General features: G+C 45.6%; 1 pseudogene; it reads left to right on the forward strand.

Moving 5' to 3' along the window:
* The window catches only part of LOC142196901 (uncharacterized), a 50,773-nt pseudogene that overhangs the window by 20,008 nt on the left and 12,216 nt on the right, over nucleotides 1–18,549 (forward strand).

Genomic DNA, 18,549 nt, shown 5'->3' on the forward strand with positions numbered 1-18,549 from the left:
AGAATCTGTGTCTGCTGAAGGCTGCAGATTCAACTGAAACGTCACCGTTGTATATTAGTATGTGCACCACAATAAATCCTTTTTGTGATTAGACCTGAAACCATTGGAGTAGCAAGGTTTCTATACAGTACCTATCTTCAGGAAGATTCTACCTTGCAAATTCCATTGAAATTGATTGGGAGCCAGAAAAAAATGCTGGTATTTTTTGAAGAGGATTTTGCAAAACTGCTCAAAAACAACAAACAAACACCTATCACTTTTTTTTCTGCCTCCCATTCATTTCTATGGGGTTTGCAAGGAAGAATCTGCCTGAAGATAGTTAATGATGCTTCATTTTTCCTCTAGCTGAAAAATCAGCTAAAGGAAAAAAAATCTGCTGCAGACTCTCATTGAAAAGAATTGGAGCGTTGGGAAATGTTTTTTGAATAGGATCTTGCTTCAAAATCTGCCTGCAAAAAATTCCATGTAAACATAGTCCTAGTTATCCTCAGTGAGCCAGTTAGGGAGCCTTCACATGGAGTTACGCTCCGCTCATTCTGAAGGTTAAAACTCGTTCAGAATGAGCGCGTAAAAACCAGCTCCCATTGACTTGAATGGTTACCGGCATATGCGTGTATCACATTGAAAGCAATAGGGGAAAAAAGCCTCCCATTGATTTCAATGGGGAGCGTGTGTATGCCAGCACCCATTCAAGTCAATGGGAGCTGGTTTTTACGCACTCATTCTGAACGAGTTTTAATGTTCAGAATGAGCAGAGCGTAACTCTGTGTGAAGGCTCCCTTAGGGTGCATTCACACTGAGTAAGGGCTAGCTTATTTTGTAGAGTAAAATTACACTTGTAAATTTTGCTATCCCATTGACTTCAATGATATTTTTTTACAAGTGTAAAAATACGCCAGTAAAAAATACGCCTGTAAAAAATACGCCTGTAAAAAATACGCCTGTAAAAATACGCCTGTAAAATGTCATTGAAGTCAATGGGATAGCAAAATTTACAAGTGTAATTTTACTCTACAAAATAAGCTAGCGTTTACTCAGTGTGAATGCACCCTAAGGGTGTATTTTGCTAGCAGAAAAAGGAACTCATTGAAGTCAATGGGAGGCTTTTTCTCAGCGTTGAAATTCTACAACAAATTCTTCACTATTTTCCTCCGTGTGAATGGACCCTAACAGAGTGGTCTTGTAAGTGACTCATGTCCCTATAAAAACACAGCTCCTGCTTGAGCCCCTGGGTCTGTCAGCATACCTCCATTACTGAGAAGCCACAGATAACCACAGGAACTTTGATGGCTACATATAACGGTTAAAAGAATACCTTGGGGAACTAAAGAATATATCTAATCAAAGTGGCAGGAGCAGAGCAGTGTGAGCTCGCTACCATTCAGTGGCATCAGCACAGCAGTACCACCACCATCTGTCTGGTCCTGATGTCTGGAGAATCATACCTTTATTTCTTCTGAAAGGTTTTGGATACTGGCTTGGATAATGCAAAGTTATGCTATTTTTTAATCCTATGCCCAGCGGGGAAGATTTTTTTTTAAACTGGCTCAGAATTCAAACATCAAAGAAGCAATACTTACCTTGCTGATCCCCCACTTCTCCTGTTCTGATGCTGCCTCTTCAGCGAATCTCTAGCCACCGAGGAGACCCACCAATACTTAGGAAAATCTGCTATTCTGGCACTTTGTAAGTTAGGAATAAATTTGTTCTTGATATCTGACCATGTGTATTTTATTACTGTGCTTCTATCACAGGAAGGGATGAAGCCGCTAGTACTCCTCTCTCCTGCCCAAACCATCCACATCTCCTGGCTGTAATTCAAAAGAACCAGATGGTAGAACACCGTCTTTTCTGGAACAGCCTGACAAAAAGCTGGTGAGATGAAAACGCTCTGTTCAGTATTGGCAGGAGGACACTGTGTGTAGTGCATCGCGTGGAGTCTTCCAGGGATCATAAACATAACATTTTCTTTCAATAGTAAGAACACAACATGCATTTACCAGATTGGTCTGGAACAGTATGCTGAAATCCCTCATTAGGTTCTTAAAACCAAGGGTCATTGTAGAAGCTTTTCACTAAACAGATCCTTGAGTGCCACACTGCCGCCCCAACATGATCTCAGAATATCTTAGAATTCACTAGCAGGGCACTTGAAAATTGGGTATCATTCAGTAAATTGTTAGGGGCCCGTCAGAAAGAAATCCAAACTAGACAAACTATTTACCTATGGCATAGGTCTTAGAACTAACAATTAATACATGACAACACTACAGGTACTACAAAATGGTGTCAACATCAGTTTTTCCATGAGATGTTTGTAAGATTGTCTCTGACTGAGCTGGAAGGTGAATAATAATGCATACATATACACAAATATGTGCTGTGCAATCCTACTTATGGTCCTTGTGCCATTACTGTGTTATTTTACATCTTGGTGTTGAAACATAACTTTTTATTCAAAGTGAAGGGAGTGTTCCAGCTGAAGCTTGTTACAGCAAATAGCTAATATATACCATTGCTGGGACCCTCACCGATTGTCTGAGTGCACTGAATTTTTCCTTGACTAGAGCAGGAATGTGAACAGAAAATCGAGGGTTATGAATGATAACCTGTTTCCCTTAGTCCAAACAGCAGCACAACTGATGGGGTATTCCTGCCCCTGTGTGCGGTTTAGGACAGGTGGAATTTTAATTAGTCAAAATTAAATGCAGCCGTACTCCCTCTATAAGAGGGTAAGAGAACCTCCTCCCCTTGTGTTAATTATAAAGTAAAAATATCAGCAATATATAGGGAGGGAAAAAACTTGTGCTGCTGTTTGGACTAAGGGAAACAGGCTATCATTCATAACCCTCGATTTCACCACATCCAAACCGCAGCACAACAGATGGGGATGTAGCAAGATTACCCCTAGGGAGGGCCCCCTCGGCATACAGATGACAACACATTATGACCGAAGGTGGTAGCCTCTGATCTTTGCAGGTCCAGACGGTAATGTTTAACAAAGGTTAAATGAGACTGCCAGGTGGCAGCCATACATATATGCTCTAAGGAGACAGAGTGCCTCTCTGCCCAGGAAGTGGAAATTGCCCTAGTGGAATGGGCCCTTACAAAATCTGGGGGAGTAAGCCCCTGAGACACAAAAGACAATCTTATAGCCTCCTTAATCCATTTGGATAGTGTAGGTTTTGAAATTTTAGACCCCTTGGACTGCCCAGAAAAGGAAACAAATAAGTTTTCCTCCTTTCTAAACTCACTGGTGCGTTCTAAATAGATGCGTAAGCACCTTACCAAATCCAGCGAGTGCCATCTTTCCTCCTCAGGAGAGGAGGGAGAGGGAAAAAACACAGGTAATGAAATAACCTGATTCAGGTTACTATAGGAGGGAACCTTAGGTAAAAAAAACCTGGCAAAAACCTTAACTGCACCCGATCAGGGAAGAAGGTTGTATAAGGCTCATGTGCTGATAGAGCCTGCAGTTCCACCACGCGTTTGGCTGATGTAATCGCCAAGAGAAAAGCCAGTTTAACCGACATTAGTTTAAGGCTTGCCTCCTGCATGGGTTCAAATGGAGGGCTGCAAAGCCCTATCAAAACCGTTGAGAGGTCCCACTGCGGAACCGGAGGTCTTGTAGCAGGCCTTAGCCTGGTTGCACCTTTAAGGAACCTGGATATAAATATGTCCTGTGACAAGCGCTTGTTTAAACAAGCTGACAAGGCGGACACCTGCACTTTAAGTATAGCAGGAGTAAGGCCCTTGTCCAGACCGTCCTGCAAGAATTCCAGTAGGCTTTGTGTGGATGGATCAACATGTGATCTCTGCTTATCCATACACCAGGTTTTAAAGGTGTTGTAGACCCTGAGATAGGCCTGATTAGTAGCTGGAGCCCTGGAGTGGGCTATGGTGTTGCGGACAGCTAAGGACAATTCTTCTAGTCCTGGTAAGGACCGGTCAACTTCCAGGCTGTCAAGTTGAACCTCTTGAGATCTTGGCATACTCTGGCACCCTGAGTGACCAGGTTATGCACTGGGGGAAGCCTCCAAAACATCCCTCGACTCATCTGAATGAGCTGGGTAAACCAAGCCCTCTTTGGCCAGAATGGTATGATTGCTATCACGGACGCCTGTTCCTGTCTGACTTTCATCAATACCCTCGGTATCATGGAAAGTGGAGGGAAGATGTAGGCCAGCCTGAACCTCCATGGAATCGACAGGGCGTCTACTGCCAAGGGCTCGTCCTCCAGGTAGAGAGAGCAGAATTTTTCCACCTTGGCATTGTATTTGGTGGCCATCAGGTCCACCTCTGGAACTCCCCACATCTCGGAAATTTGGACAAAGATTTGCTTGTTCAGTGACCATTTGCCTGACACCGTCAGACCCCGGCTTAGTTGATCTGCCAATACATTCAGGGACCCCCTGATGTGGACTGCCATGATGTGGGTAAGGTTCCTCTCTGCCCAGGAGAAAATTAGATTTGTTTCCCTCAGGAGGGCAGGTGACCGGGTGCCTCCCTGCTTGTTAAGGTAGAGGGCTGCGGTGAGGTTGTCCGAACGTACCTTGACTGCCTTCCTCTGAAGGAAGGGGGCAAAATATAGAAGCGCCAGGTAGATGGCTCTGATCTCGCGCCAATTGGATGACTTGGCTTTCTCCAAGTAGCTCCATGTCCCTCTTGCGTGCATCTCCTCTAGATGGGCTCCCCAACCAGTGAGAGATGCAACCGTAGTCAACAGGGTCCAGACTGGCTGGACCGTGGACTTCCCGTCCTTTAGATGGGACCACCACCTGAGTGACAGACGGGTATTGAGGGACAGGCGGATTGGTGCATCCAAACTTAGAGGGCTGCGGTTCCACTTCTGAAGGACCTCGCTCTGGAGCGGGCGCATGTGCCAAAGGGCCCAAGGGACTGCGTCCGCAGCCGCTGACATGAGACCAAGGACTTTCATGGCAGTTCGGACTGACACTCGGCTGTTCTGGCGGAGATGGTTGACCGCTGCTCTGATTTTCTCCTTCCTCTGGGAAGGAAGAGAGACCGTCATTTGGATGGAATCCAGGATGTAACCCAGAAAGGTTTTCCTTGTGGAGGGTACAATGTCTGACTTGTCCCAGTTGATGATCCATCCGAGTTTCTGGAGGAAGGAAGTGGTCAACCGCATCTGGCTTACCAGTAGCTCTTCTGAGCGTGCTTTCAGCAGCCAGTCTTCTAGGTAGGGCACCACAAATATGCCTTGTAACCTGAGATAAGCAGTAATGGGAGCTATGACCTTCATGAATACGTAAGGTGCTGAGGTGATGCCGAAAGGCAGAGCTGCAAACTGTAGATGGCGTAACCGGCCGTCTAAAAGAACGGCTATCCTCTGGTATTTCCTGTGAGCTGGACAAATCGGGATGTGAAGATAAGCATCTCTGAGGTCCAGAGTGGCGAGAGCGTTGCCAGGTTGCAGGAAGGCGACCACCGACTTGATGTTTTCCATCCGGAAGTGTAGTTTGCGGATGAACTGGTTTAAGTAACGGAGATCGATTATCATCCTCCAGCCTCCTGATACTTTGGGCACCAGGAAGACTGGAGAGTATACGCCCAAGCCCTCTTCGGCCGGTGGCACAGGCTCTAAGGCCGCTTTTTCCAGATATTCTTGGATCATTCCTTCCAGCCACACCTGCTTTTGATTAAAAGAGCGGTTTGCGATATATTTGTCGCGAGGTGGAGACACGAAATCTATGCGGTATCCGTGTTGAATTAGTTGGAGGACCCAGGGGTCCTGGATGTTTTGTTGCCAAGCTGGAAGGTATTTCGTTAAGCGACCTCCGACAGGTAGCGGGCTGTCCACCGACGAGCTGCAGTAGTTGTCAAAAAGACTTTTTGGGCTCTTCTTTAGAAAAGTGACGGCCAGATCCTCTGGCCTGACCCCCAGATCTTCTGGAATACTGCCCTCTAGATGAAGACTGGCGGTATGACCCTCTACCACGAGACGAAGTCCCGGGTCTATTCTTGTATGGCTGTGGAAGGGATTTCCCCTTACTGTCAGCAAGTCCCTCCATAATCTCATCCAGACGCTTGCCAAACAACCGGTCAGGCTCAAAAGGCAGGGCACAAATATTATATTTGGAGGCGTTGTCTGCCTTCCATGGCTTAAGCCAGAGGGGTCTTCTGGCAGCAGCAGATAAGGCCATGCCCTTGGCGGCCGCTTTTACTTGGTATGTAGAAGCTTCCGTCAGGAAGTCTGTTGCCAAGAGGAGAGATGAGAAGGATGCCAGCAGGTCATCACGAGGAACCCCATCATCTATGTCACGCTGAAGTCTCGCCAGGTCTGACCATAGCTTGTTGGAGACTTCGGAGGAGGCCACTCCGATGGAGGCTTGAGATGCAGCAGCCGAATGAATACGTCTAAGAACGCACTCTGTACGCCTATCCATAGGGTCAGATAAATTAGAACCATCCTCTGATGGCACGACAATACGCCTTGAAAGTTTGGCCACAGCAAAATCCACTTTTGGAGGAGTCATCCATCCAATTCGTTCACCCCCTTCCAAGGGGAACATCAGTTTAAATTTTTTGGATTGGAAAAAAGCCTTCTCAGGGCGTTTCCATTCGGCTTCCATAGCCTTGGCCAGGGCTGGATCCACTTGGAAGGCCCTAGACCTTCTATAGGTGGAATACAAGGCTTCCCCCTCGTCAACATCACGCCCGCCTGGACAGATGGACTTAATCAATTTCTGCATTCTTTCAACCGGAAATGCGGACCCAGCAGACTCCGGATCTTCATCAGAGGAGGAGACATCCATATTATAAGATCCTTCTTCCGAGGGATATACTGAAGGCCGCGAATGTGTACGAGGTCTTTTAGCGGTCTGTGAAAAAGACTCCTTCATCTCATGGACGGTATCCGAGACAAGTTCCTTGACCCAGGCGATCATGTCGCGCATAGCGGGTTCTTCCGGGGGAGGAGCCCGGCACTGACGGCACCTATTAAATTCATAGCCGTCGGGAAGAGGAATATCGCATCCTCTGCAAGCGAGATGCCTACGCTTGGCCGTCCCTTTCCGTCTCGGCGGTTCAACATCCTTAGGAGAGGAAGACATCTGTTGAAAACAGAGACAACAAATCAGTATTTAAAGACATGGAAACCATAGCCTAGCTAGGTTAAACCCAGTACCGTGGATGACCACAATCACACGTCAAGCAGCAAGGATTCAGCAATGCACTCAATGTGTGGAGCTTGATCCAGCTACAGAGCAAGCACTGAGGCTCTGCTCAGGGGAGCTTAAGAACTCCAAGGGGAGGGAGGAGACCTTAGCTCCTCCCATGCCCCATACACAGAAACTTTTTCTCCTTTTTTTTTTTTTTTTTTTTTAAATATCCTGAACATCATTAGGGGGAGCCTGGACCTACCCAGGAACCCCCCCCCCCCTTCCCCTAATTCTGAAAAACGAGGGCTATAGTGCCCCTAATACAAGTTGATAGGGGGAGGGACACTAGAGACGCATGACCCGTCTCTCCTCCCCCGTCCTGCTGAGAGCCGGCATCCGACTCCGGCCGGGAGAATGCGCATGCGCAGAACGGCCGATGCGCAGGAGAGACGCGCGCCGGCTCGCACAGCAACAGCCAGCTCCCGTAAGTGCAGAAATACACTGGGAGCCAACAAGCGTGGACCGGGCGGCGGACTCAGGAGCTCCAGGCCAGGTAAGGCCAGGGGAAGGAAAAATCAATCTGTAAGGAGGTAACAGAACCTCCTTCCACCTGTCCTGCACAGGACAGAAAAAAACACAAGGGGAGGAGGTTCTCTTACCCTCTTATAGAGGGGGTACGGCTGCATTTAATTTTGACTAATTAAAATTCCACCTGTCCTAAACCGCACACAGGGGCAGGAATACCCCATCTGTTGTGCTGCAGTTTGGACGTGGGGGAATGGTTGTTCTCCCTATGGACCATGGTGATCGGTAATTTATGGCTTCTAAAATCCATACATGAATATAGTAAACACAAGATATGCATTACATGTATGATAGATGCCTATGCCTCTTGGTTCCTGTAATGGCTACACTCTCCATTTGAGTCTTAGGCCTCGTTCACATCTGCATTTGTAATCCGTTTAGGGGACCCCCCCCGAACGGACTACCGAACGCATTGGCAAGCGGTGTGCAGTGAGAGCACATGGACCCCATAGACTATAATGGGATCCGTGTGCTTTCACTGAAGCCCTTAGTGTGAAAGTGCTTGTAGAAAGGTAAGCAGCAGTAAAGTAAGCTCTCTTCAAAAAGGAAGAAAGCTGTCTGTCTAGCGTCACATAATGAAGACAGCCATCTTGTAAGTCTGTGTCCGACCTATTAACAAGTATTGCAACCTAACAAAGGAATGAAGCCAAACCACCGTCCTCTCCAGAAGGAAAAGAGATCCATCTGTAGACAGTTGTTAAGGGGTTCTAGTCCCTCATCTGTATAGAAAAAGAGATCAAGTAAAGCCCCAAATGTGCCCACCACACCAAACATGCTGGAGAGCCCTGCTTTAGATGAAAACAACCAAAACAGCAAATTACCTTGTAGAGATGAGCGAACAGTGAAATGTTCGAAGTTCAATTCGAGTAGCCGCTCAATACTCGACTGTTTGATCGAACATCGAACCCCATTATAGTCTATGAGGAATAAATACTTGTTTAGGGGGAAACCACTATTCGACTCAGGAGGGTCACCAAGTCCACTATGACACCCCAGGAAATGATGCCAACACCCTGGAATGCAACTGGGACAGCAGGGGAAGCATGTCTGGGGGCATCTAACACGCCCAGGTCACTGTATTATGTCAGAATCCCTGTCAGCTTGCGATATGCGGGAGCTGACTTTTTCCCATAGGAATGCATTGACCAGCGTTGATTGGCCGAATGCTGTACAGAGTACAGCATTCGGCCAATCAACGATGGTTCTGCCGGAGGCTTGTCTGTGAGGAGGCGGAGTCTAAGATCGGACCAGAATGGAGACTGCTGTGGACCAATCTTAGACTCCGCCTCCTCCGGCATTCTGCCAATCAACGCTGGTCAAGGCATTCCTATGCTGAAATGTAGCAGTACTGGTCGTGCGCTCAGCTTGGCTACACCGGAGATGCAGCTGAGCTGAGTGCACGGCCAGCACTGCTACACCGAGGATGTGAACCCTGCTGCACACTCAGCTCTGCTGCATCAGAGATGTAGAAGAGCTGAGTGTGCGCTGAACCCTGCTGCACACTCAGCTCTGCTGCATTAGAGATGCGCTGAATTCTGCTGCACACTCAGCTCTGCTGCATCAGAGATGTAGCAGAGCTGAATGTGCGCTGAACCCTGCTGCACACTCAGCTCTGCTGCATCTCGGCATAGTAATGCATTGACCAGCGTTGATTGGCTGAATGCCGTACAGAGTACAGCATTCGGCCAATCAACGCTGGTTCTGCCAGAGGAGGCGGAGTCTAAGATCGGTCCACAGCAGTCTCCATTCTGGTCCGATCTTAGACTCCGCCTCGTCACAGATGAGCCTCCGGCAGAACCAGCGTTGATTGGCCGAATGCTGTACTCTGTATGGCATTCGGACAATTAACACTGGTCAATGCATTCCTATGGGAAAAAGTCAGCTTGCGCATATCGCAAGCTGACAGGGATCCCGACCAGATAGAGCCCCAAAGAGCTGTGTGAGTGACATTCCCACCTAAATAAAGGTAATCCCTAGCTAACCCTGCTAGTACATCTGTCCCTGTCTCACAGTCACATAGTTCACAGTCTCATATGACCCGGATATTAAATCCACTATTCGTATAAATTGGAGGTCACCTGATTTAGCCAGCCAATTACTTTTTCCGATTTTTTTTCGATGCCTCCTTTGTCATAGTTCCTGTACCACCTCCCCTGCGCAGTTATTGGTGCAAAAAAAGCGCCAGGGAAGGTGGGAGGGGAGTCAAATTTTTAGTGAGTTTGCCACCTGGTGTTCGACTTGAATCGAACATCTCGAACAGCCTGATATCAGATTGAACATGTACTCCATCGAACGCTGTTCGCTCATCTCTGTTACCTTTTCACAGAATTGCAGTCTTTTCTTGTACAGGTAATAGACATTAAGGATTTCTCTGACATACAATCAAAACAGTGATTCATGATATGCAAATGTGAAGCCATTGTTTACTGCCTAGGAAGATTTTCATCTACTAGAAAACCACACCACATATATCTGACTTGAACAAAAAGAAAAAAAAAATACCATATATACTCGAGTATAAGCCGAATTTTTCAGCACAGTTTTTGTGCCCAAAAAGCCCCCCTTGGCTTATACTCGAGTCAGCGGAAAGAAAATTTTTTTTTTTTTTTTTGGGGTGGGGGTGGGGGGTGAAGCTTTAAAAAAAATAAAAAAAATTAAAAGTTCTAAATCACTCCTTTCCCTAGAATAGATACAAAAGTAGAAAATTACTGTGAAACACAAACACATTAGGTATCCATGTGTCTGAAAGTGCCCGGTGTACTGAATATAGGGTATCTGCAGTGCTCCTGTTCCATCGGAAGGGGTTAATAGGAGCACTGCAGATACCCTATACCAGACCTGCACAGACCAGTTCAGCAATTGTTTGACATTATTGAAGGTGCCTTTCCTATCCAAGTACTTTTCAAGAGTGTGAAGTCAGTCCCCTTCTATTTGCATCCTCTGGAGGACGGTGATGAGTCTGTGCTTGTATGTGACCCATACAATGCAACTGGCCTAACTTCGGAAAGTGTGTATGAACACTTTCATCCTACTTCTCTCAGCTTTGGAGAGCTTTTAGGACATTACCTGAGTGGAGAAAAGTACACTTGCTTCTTGGAAACAGAGATATTCTTCCAATGGGAGCAGTACTTACTGGACTAACCAAAGATGGCGTAATTACTTTACAACCTCCCCAATAAGGTTGTAAATATTTCTTCTCCCTTGCAGGATATGAGGATACATTACAGGGTCAAGAATCTTTAGCATTCCTTTGGAGAAAAGTGGCATTGCTCTATGGAGCTCTTGTCCTCTGCATTGTATTGTATCGGGCCTATCAAAGACATAAATGAAAAACAGTAGACAGGAATTTTCTGATGAAGTGCAAATGGACCACCACTTACATGATGAGACGTCTTCTGAAACACGGTGTGTAATCTGCATTTAAAGACTACGGAATTGTGTCATACTGCCTTGTGGTCTGCTGCTGTTTTCTATGTTATCAGGCCCTACCAAATAATCTTTGTCCTATCTGTATGTTGTTTTGCCACTAGATAGTTGCCAGGCCGTGGCACTCCACTGATACCAGGGCCGTTTAATGTAATGAGGGCCCTGTGCAAACACCCCTAACTTAATTTCCCCTGCCCCCTCAACTACAAAAAAAAAAAAAAATTAATACTCACAGAAACACGTTTTGCTTTCTTGCCGCAGATATTATCCTAAGGACACAGGAAGAGGTGAAATCACTGCCTGCTGCCTGGAAGAGCGGGACATCACCCGAAATTTTGGACTGTCCCACTCGATCTGGGGCGACTTAGAGGGCCCCCCGCAACCATAGGGCCCATGTGGCTGCACTGTTACACCTATGGTTAAAGCGGCCTTGATTTTTTTTGTCATTTCACATCTATTTACTTTTGTGTGTTTTTTAACCATGTCGGAAAAGTTATTTTTTAACTTACCTGGTCGAGCGGATCCCACTATCCTTTTCTATATGCTTCAACTACAAAGTGCCTTAGTCAGAGGCCAGGATCGTGCACCCAGGAATTATAAGGACTTATCAAGCTAACTGGAGGTGGTGAGCTATATGCTTATTTTTCTTATCTATTTAACCCCTTAAGGACCAGGCCATTTTTTGGTTTCGCATTTTCGTTTTTCCCTCCTCACATTTCAAGAGCCATAACTTTTTCATTTTTCAGTTCACAGAGTCACATGATAGCTTATTGTTTGCGGGACAAATTGTACTTTGTAATGGCATCATTCAATATGCTGTGCAATGTACTGGGAAGCTGGAAAAAAATTCAGAATGAGGCGCAATTGGAGAAAAAATGCATTTGCGCCATTTTCTTATGGGTTTAATTTTTACAGCATTCACTGTTTGGTACAAATGACATGTTACCTGTGTTCTACGTGTCAGTACAAACGCGGTGATACCAAATTTATATAGTATTTGAAATTTTTTGATACTTTTAAAAAAATGATAAACTTTGCAAAATAGAAAAAAAAATTTGTGTCATCATGTTCTAACACCTGTAACTTTTTCATATTTCCATGTATGGAGCTGGTTGTGGTGTCTTTTTATGCGGGACAAGATGACGTTTCTATTGATACCATTTGGGGAAAGATCCGATGGTTTGATCACTTTTTATTCAATTTTTTATAGGAGGCAAAGTGTTGAAAAAAACGCTTTTTGGCTGTTTTTATTTTTTTTGCCGCTACACCGTTCGCAGTACGGGATAAATGTTTTAATATTCTAATAGTTCAGGCATTTTGGAGCGCAGGGATACCTAATATGTTTATGTTTAATGTTCTTTAATTACTTTTATAGCTGATCTAGGGAAAGGGGGGTGATTTGAACTTTTATATTTTTTTTATTTTTTTAATACTTTTAAAAACTTTTTTTTTTCTTCTGTTACATTTATGATCAGACCCCTTAGGTACCTTGAAACCTAGGGAGTCTGATCGCTCATACTATTCACTGCAATACTACAGTACTGCAGTGAATAGCAGAATCCCAGCACTTCTATTAGACGATGCCTCTGGCATCGTCTAATAGATCTAGTGCAGAGACAAGCCTGGAAGCCTTCAATAGGCTTCCGGCTGTCATAGCAACCGATCACCGCCCTCTTGTGACGTTCAGGAGGGCGGCGATCGGCAAAACATGGCGGCGCCCATGCCGCCGGCGCCGTTTACACACTGCGGTCACGTTTGACCGCAGTGTGTAAAGGGTTAACAGCAGCGATCGGCTCGGGCACCGACCGCTGCTGTTAGTGGCAGGTCCTGGCTGTATTATACAGCCGGCATCTGCCGTGTATGGAGCGAGCTCAGCGTGTGAGCTCGCTCCATACATCCCCATGCGACCCATGACGTACAGTTACGTCAAGGGTCGCTAAGGGGTTAATGTACTGGCATATAGAGATATATCTTTATATTCCAGTACATTATGCAAAATCCTGTTAAGGGTTTTTACACAGGTGAGGAGAATTCCTTCCATGTGCTAGAGTTTCTGTCTTCCGTATGAAGGGTTGTTGGCTTGAAATCCAGAGCAAGTGAATAAAAGCTAAATAGAGAATAAAAGTTAGATTGGAAAGTGAAGTCTTTACTTTGTAGTAGCCTCTGTTCAGCTCTAAGGAGTCCTGGCTGAGCCAGAGGGAGTCCTGCAGTTGGGGTGACGGCTTATCTCTGCTCTGTAGGAGTCCTTGCTATGCTATATTGTGTTCTCATAACAAATCCTCAGCTGCATCTGTCACTATAATGCTAGTATGAACAGCTCATAATCTGGCATGAATATTATTGTAACGTAATTGCCAGTTGTGCAATTTCCTAGCGCTGCTGTTGGAACAGCGGAAGAAGGGAAAGACAGACAGTGAGCCCTAAACTCAACCCAAGCCATCCCTACCTAATTGCCACACTGTCCTAATGACAGAAACAACTGGATGGCGATCCCTACTCTGAAATAAGTGTCACACAGAACAAGACAGGACAAAACAACACAGAAGCGAAGTCAGCGAGCAAGAGTCAAACACAGAGAGCTGAGCGGTACAAAATCATAATCCAAAAGAGTAGTCATAAGGGAAGCCAAAGATCAGAGGTCAGTAATACAATAGAATAGGCAGCTCAGTGGCTCAGTAGTTAGCACTGGGGTCCTGGGTTCAAATCCTGCTAAAGACAGCATCTGCAAGGAGTTTGTATGTCCTCCCTGTGTTTGCGTGGGTTTCCTCCCACACTCCAAAGACATACTGATAGGGGGAAAAAAAGTAATACAATAGAAAGAGCAAGTATGAAGCTAGCGAGGACAAAGTCACAGGACAGAGTTAAAATAGCCAGCAAACCTACACTCACCGGCCACTTTATTAGGTACACCATGCTAGTAACGGGTTGGACCCCCTTTTGCCTTCAGAACTGCCTCAATTCTTCGTGGCATAGATTCAACAAGGTGCTGGAAGCATTCCTCAGAGATTTTGGTCCATATTGACATGATGGCATCACACAGTTGCCGCAGATTTGTCGGCTGCACATCCATGATGCGAATCTCCTGTTCCACCACATCCCAAAGATGCTCTCTTGGATTGAGATCTGGTGACTGTGGAGGCCATTGGAGTACAGTGAACTCATTGTCATGTTCAAGAAACCAGTCTGAGATGATTCCAGCTTTATGACATGGCGCATTATCCTGCTGAAAGTAGCCATCAGATGTTGGGTACATTGTGGTCATAAAGGGATGGACATGGTCAGCAACAATACTCAGGTAGGCTTTGGCGTTGCAACGATGCCCAATTGGTACCAAGGGGCCCAAAGAGTGCCAAGAAAATATTCCCCACATCATGACACCACCACCACCAGCCTGAACCGTTGATACAAGGCAGGATGGATCCATGCTTTCATGTTGTTGACACCAAATTCTGACCCTACCATCCGAATGTCGCAGCAGAAATCGAGACTCATCAGACCAGGCAACGTTTTTCCAATCTTCAATAGTCCAATTTCGATAAGCTTGTGCAAATTGTAGCCTCAGTTTCCTGTTCTTAGCTGAAAGGAGTGGCACCCGGTGTGGTCTTCTGCTGCTGTAGCCCATCTGCCTCAAAGTTCGACGTACTGTGCGTTCAGAGATGCTCTTCTGGCTATCTTGGTTGTAACGGGTGGCTATTTGAGTCACTGTTGCCTTTCTATCAGCTCGAACCAGTCTGGCCATTCTCCTCTGACCTCTGGCATCAACAACGCATTTCCGCCCACAGAACTGCCGCTCACTGGATGTTTTTTCTTTTTCGGACCATTCTCTGTAAACCCTAGAGATGGTTGTGCGTGAAAATCCCAGTAGATCAGCAGTTTCTCAAATACTCAGACCAGCCCTTCTGGCACCAACAACCATGCCACGTTCAAAGGCACTCAAATCACCTTTCTTCCCCATACTGATGCTCGGTTTGAACTGCAGGAGATTGTCTTGACCATGTCTACATGCCTAAATGCACTGAGTTGCCGTCATGTGCTTGGCTGATTAGAAATTAAGTGTTAACGAGCAGTTGGACAGGTGTACCTAATAATGTGGCCGGTGAGTGTATATGCAAACCTATGTGGGCTGATGATCTATATATAGGAAGCCCAGGATCTTCCCCCGACTTGATTGGTAGACGAAGGCTCCATTCACACGGAGCAAATGCGCGCTCATTTTGGCAAAATACACGTGTAAAAATAAGACTCCCATTGACTTCAATGACATTTTTTTACATATGAAAAAAAACCACGTCAAAATACACGTGTAAAATGTCATTGAAGTCAATGGGAGTCTTATTTTTACACGTGTATTTTTTACACATGTATTTTGCCAAAATGAGCGCGGGTTTACTCTGTGTGAATGGACCCTTACTGTTAATCACAGAGGTAAGGCTAAGATTAACAATTTGATGGAAAGAGGAAAAGAAGGTGCAGGAGATGGGTGTGGTGGAAATTCATTTACAGAGGAAAGGTAATAGAGCAGTGTTCAGAAAGAGCAACAAAAAACGCTAAGGATAAGTTCACATGGAGATTTTTGGTCAGGATTTTGAGGCCATATCCGCCTCAAAATCCTGACCAAAATGACGGCTCCCATTGAAATCAATGGGAGCCGCTCAGGCCTGAAGAGACTCCCTCCTCTGGACTAGGCCCATTCATTGGGCCTAATCCGTAGCGGAGTACACGGCTGGATGCTGGTGCACTGCATCGGATTTCAGTTGCGGCTACCTGGCTTTTGGTCCGGAACCTGAGGCGGCCTAGCCTCAGGTTCCGGACCAAAAAACTCTGTATGAACTTAGCCTAAGCTAGGAATCAAACTGAACACACCTCCTGCGTCGCAGTGTGCGAGAGGAGGGTGGCACAGAGACCCAAACAGACAGAGATGTTGCAATTATTCTTTTAAAGAAAGGATAGGAAGACAGCATGTGCTGCTCTATTCATTTCAGTGGGGCTCCCGCAGATAGTGGGGTGCAGAACCCCATTGGAATGAAAAGAATCTAGTCAGTTGAACCCATACCATTAGGCAAGTTATCCACGTCCCTTGTATTAAGGTAATTTTTGCTGACTGGTATACCCTTTAAAGTGAGGCAAGTGGAAATATCTTCAAATGTCTTATATTTGTGGTTACATTCCTCAAATTCTTGGGGCAGAAATGTGGCCAAACACCATATATACTGTATAGCTGTCTCCTGAACACCTGCTTGGCAGAGAACTATTCCTCTAAAATTCCGTATACATATTCTAGATTTACTTGGCTGAAAATGCATGTGCTCTCAATGGTGGAAGGGGGCTAAGCTGCTGCTAGACACCTCTGGTGGCAGCTTATCTCTGGTTAGAACAAAGGATTGGCCATGGCGAAAGCCAGCTATTGGGTCTTCTTTTCCCCAGCATCTGCCATTGTGGAGAGTCAAGAGACGCCCATATGCATTGGAAATTACCCCTTGTTCACATCTGCGTTGGTATACCGTCCAGGGGAGTCTGCATGGGGACCCCCCCGGAAGGAATACCAAACGCAATTGCAAGCGCTCTGCAGTAAACGCACACTGACCCTATAGACTATAATGTCTAGATTGTGACCTACTTTCCTGTCTGCATGTTCTGTGCGGAGATCTGGCAGCAAGCACACGGACCCCATTATAGTCTATGGGGATCCTTGTGCTTTTACTGCACAGCGCTTGCAATTGCGTTTGGTATTGTTTGGGGGGGTCCCCATGCAGACTCCCCTGGACGGAATACAAATGCAGATGTGTACCAACCCTTAGTCTTTTGGCCAACGCTCACTTAAAATGTATCAGCATCCTTTTATAATGTGAAGTGAGTGTCCTCCTACCTTATTCCTTTGGAGGATGCTGATGCGTCTGTGCTTGTCTGAGATATTTTGGTTGCAGCTGATCATTCTTAAAGAGGCTGTCTTCTTCAAACTACTTTTGAATACCTTATTAGGAAATTCTGAGATAGAGCTAGGTCCCACATTTAGAATCCTTGTCTGTTAGGTAGTGCATCACTGTTACTGGGGGAACAGCACGTTCATTAGTGTTGTAAACCAGCGTATGCAAACCTGTTACTTGAAGGAACCCATTGAAGTCAAAGTGAGGCTTTTTTTTCAGCGCTGAAATTCCACACCAAATTCCTCACCATTTTCCTCCATGTGAATGAACCCTCAGTTCTGCTACAAATTACTACTGATCAGTGTTCTTATTAATGGCTGACATCTGCTTATCATAGGCAAAAGGAGATTTTCTAAAGTCTTTACAACACTCTCAAACTATCAATAGTTCTGTACCTTTCATAGGAGCAGAAACGTTCTACTGTGACCACAAACAATGTGGAAGTAATCTTTTTTAGGCCGGGTCCCCACATTGTGAAAATGCCTCAGCAAAAAACACAACTTTTTGCATTACTTGCAGAGTGGGTGGGATTTTGACTAATTTTGCAGAAAAAAAATCTGGTTTTGAATCACATTTTTGAAAGTCGCAACATGTCAAATACATCAACAGAAAGCCTGACATTTTCTGTATGGGTATAATAGGTGCATACAATCCTTAGAAGAAAACTCTCTAGACTTTCAAAACACTAAGGGAAAAAAATGTGATGCGTTGACGCCGCAATCTTTACTGCCGCGTTTTTTTTGCAGTGATACACAGCGTGAGGATTCATTATTATAATGGGTTTGCACAGCACTTTTTTCCTGAAGAACTGCCTATAGATTTTAATTGCGTAATACCTAGCATATGTTACCATAGTAATAGCGATTAAAGGGAGGCTGTCAGCAGGAAACTCTGTATCAAACTAGTGACAGTACATTGTACAGTGGCCTCTGCACTTTCTAAAGATGCCTTCCTTGCTCTGCATTGCAGCCTCATTTTCAAGGAAATCAGTATTTTAGACTGATTGGACTAAAGCGAAACCCGACCATCCCAAAACAGATAAAGCCCTTTACCTGAAATAACGACATGACAACTAGAGATGAGCGAGTACTGTTCAGATCAGCCGATCCGAACAGCACGCTCCATAGAAATGAATGGATGCTCCTCGTACTTCCGCTTTGACGGCGGCCAGCCTCTTAACCCCCCCCACGTGCCGGCTACGTCCATTCATTTCTATGCGAGCGTGCTGTTCGGACCGGCTGATCCAAACAGTACTCGCTCATCTCTAATGACAACTGATTCAAAACTCAACTTGGCGGACTGGGTCGACCACAACTTTTATTTTATTTTTCACTTAACTCACTTTAACTTTAAAGAGGACCTTTCACCATATCTGGGCACAGGCAGTGTTATATACTGCCAGAAAGCTGACAGTGCGCTGAATTCAGTGCACTGTCGGCTTTCCCGATCCGTGCCCGGTGTAAAGCGCTATCGGTCCCGGTACCGTAGCGCTT

Source organism: Leptodactylus fuscus, chromosome 3, assembly GCF_031893055.1.
Source record: "Leptodactylus fuscus isolate aLepFus1 chromosome 3, aLepFus1.hap2, whole genome shotgun sequence".
In the NCBI taxonomy this organism is placed as follows: Eukaryota; Metazoa; Chordata; class Amphibia; order Anura; family Leptodactylidae; genus Leptodactylus; species Leptodactylus fuscus.